Here is a 2,992-nt window from a genome sequence, read left to right on the forward strand (position 1 = left end):
AATTTCCCCAAGGTCCACTTCCAGAATATATTCTTCAAATGTTTACACAACGGTGTTTTCTTTTCTTTCCTTTTCTTTTCTTTCTTATGCACGGGTGAGCCTTGGGCCATCTCCTTTCCAGATGCTGTCCACTCCTGAGGGGACCAGAGGTATACCAATAACAGGGTGATGACAATTCCAGGCCTTATAAGATGGTCATTTATTCTTGGGACAGAACAGAGATGTACTGTAACAGTTGGGAAGAATTTGTCCCCAGACACAGTTGGGCTTGGGCACCCTTATTTCCCTTCCTTCCAATGCGTGGTCCAGATCTCAGGGTCCTGCTTCAAGGTCTGGTGCACACAGCTTTTGTTCCATGGCCAGATCCAGTTCTGCTCATCCTACAGGAGCTATTTCAAAGTTATGTTTTTTACTTGGATTGTACCAGACAGGAGCATCTGCATTTGTCTCCCCACATATGCAGATACACATGCATCACATGGCAACTCACAGTTTAGATCAGCTCCTTAGATGCTCCACAGATTAGAGTTTCCAGACTGACCTTGAGACCTCTATTCTAAGCACCATGTCCTGAGAACTTCTAGAGCTGGGAGCCAACATTAAGGGCTCCTAGTAATCTCAATCCTAGGCCTTGGAACAAGCACAACACAGGTTGGATTAAGCTTGTTCTAGGTGATAACCAATACCTGTGGAAACAGGATTCTCTTTCAGACAAAAAAAAAAGGATGGGAGGAGCATAGAGCAGCTCCTAGGCCAGCCAGGGCTACCACAAGCCCAGCTGTGTGCTCTTAGAAGGAGAACAGAGTATAGGAGGAAGAGGGAGGGATGTGTGAGAAATGAGGGAGTGGAAGAAGGAAGATTAGAAAAAGGCCCCAAATTACTCAATGATGGACACCTGACTTTGAGCCTGATGAACAGCATAAAGTTCAGTCTCCTGAGCTGATGTACTCCTCAATTGCCATACATAAGTTTGATTTGGGGATACTAAAGTAGCTTTTCCATTGGAGCTTCCATCTGAAAATAACGTAATAGCATTAACAAGGGGTTTCATGCGTATGATTTGAGGAAATGAAAAGGTAACTTTAGAGGCAAATTGAAGAATTTTATTCTTGGGATAATGATGCTGGATTTGACCGGTATAGAATGCTAGAGAAAGAGGAAAATAATCAGTCATATTAAGTAACCATTCGAGCTGTTCAGATGTATAAGGGATTATAATAGAGTGAGGGTCTCTCCCTAAATGCATTATAGACAATTTTCTTCCTTGCATAATCCTTTCTGCAACCAAAGAGGCATAAGGGGGGAGAGCCTTTTTCAGGGAATGCGAACCATGAATCCATGAGAGAACTCCCTGCTGATATAGCACACCTGTAGGGGAAAAAGACGTGGGTATGATGATAAGAGACCAGGGAGTGGAATAATCACAATAATGAAGCTGCACACTTTGAAGAGCCTTATTAACCAATTCAAGAGCTTTGCGAGCTTCTGCTGTCATTTGGCGGGGTGAACTTGGGTCAGAATCTCCAGCTAATAAGGAAAACAATGGGTGGAGGTCTTGAGTAGTTAGCTTTAGAGACGGCCGGATCCAATTAATTTCGCCTAAGAGTTTTTGAAAATCATGTAACGTACGCAAGTGAGAAGTATTAACAGACAATCGTTGAGGAGAAAAATGCCGTGGATATAAGTGAAAACCTAAATAAGAAAAAGGAGGTGAAGTTTGGACCTTCTCAGGTGCGATGACCAGCCCATTATTTGTTAAATCCTGATGAAGAGAGGCATATACTTGCAAAAGCATCTCAGAATCTTGATGGGCTATTAAAATATCATCCATATAATGAATAATGGTGGCAGAGGCAAATTTAGATCTAGTATTGGCAATGGCTGCATGTACAAACTTTTGACACAAGGTGGGGCTCGAACCCACGACCCTGAGATTAAGAGTCTCATGCTCTACCAACTGAGCAAGCCGGGCTGCTTGTAACAGGGCAGCTCAGAGAGCGGTGGCGGAGCAGAGGGCAGCGGGGGGTATAAGGAGGATGCCACATTCTCTGAGGATTTTGGGAGTTACCCATTCTCAATCCCTGCGTATATGCCACTCCCTGCTACTTTCACTTTTCACTTACCCGGGTCATCTGTAGCAGCGGTCTTCTCGGAACTCCCGATTCTCCTTCCACTGGAAAAATGCTCCGAATGCTTATATTCCAAGCCCCACGTTCGGGCGCCAAGTGCCAGGTGCCGCGGCCAGCGCGGGGAAGGAGTCAGGCGAGAGACTGAAGACACAGGGAGACCAGTTGCTCAGGAGGCAAAAGGCGATTTATTGAAGAACTACAGAGTTTTTATAATGTTCCAAAACAAAGAGCAGTACAAGTCACTTCAGGACACTTTCTTGTGCACACAGCAAAGGTAAACATGCTCCTGGGCCCGTGAGAAACTTCTATGTTGTGCAGCCCAGGAGGTAAACATGTTCTTGGGCCCATGAGAAACTTCTATTGTTTATGTTATGAAGCCATTCCCAGGTTAATATCAGCGCGATGCTTTGTCTAGAAGGCTGAGGTCACTGCAGGATGAGGAACTGATTGGGGTCCAGCTTCAGTGTGTGGTTCCCACACCCGTTCACTGCCGGACCCCTGGCTCCTGCTCCCAACAGGTTTTAACACGCTATGATACACAGGAGAAATGAGTCCCCATGTGTTCAGGGATCAAGGGAGGCTAAGATATGCTGGCAAGTAGCTCTACCTGCATGAGAGTGGGGCCAACAGACACTATTTTCCTGGCCTACAGCCTGGGACTGACTAATCTCAGACCATGGTCCAACCAAGCTACTGGAGAACTGCACGTCTGCTGCTAGGGTAGACGTGTTCCACTTCCAGGTCAGAACATCCGGTAACATTAATGCCCTGTGGGGTACAGAGGAGGTATAGAAGTGGGGCAAATGTCAATCACAGGGCTTAGGAAGTGATCACCAAGACACAGGCATAAAACTCAGTCTACA

The 2,992-nt window shown here is 45.8% G+C and overlaps 1 non-coding gene across 1 annotated transcript; it reads right to left on the minus strand.

The window, feature by feature from the left end:
* Window positions 1-1,898: 1,898 nt before the first annotated feature.
* Trnak-cuu (transfer RNA lysine (anticodon CUU)) lies at window positions 1,899-1,972 on the minus strand. Its single transcript has one exon. It is a non-coding gene; the product is annotated as a tRNA-Lys (tRNA).
* Between the last annotated feature and the right edge of the window lie 1,020 nt (window positions 1,973-2,992).

Source organism: Cavia porcellus, unplaced genomic scaffold, assembly GCF_034190915.1.
Source record: "Cavia porcellus strain 051 isolate PalLab524CR breed Dunkin Hartley unplaced genomic scaffold, mCavPor4.1 scaffold_34, whole genome shotgun sequence".
Lineage (NCBI taxonomy): Eukaryota > Metazoa > Chordata > Mammalia > Rodentia > Caviidae > Cavia > Cavia porcellus.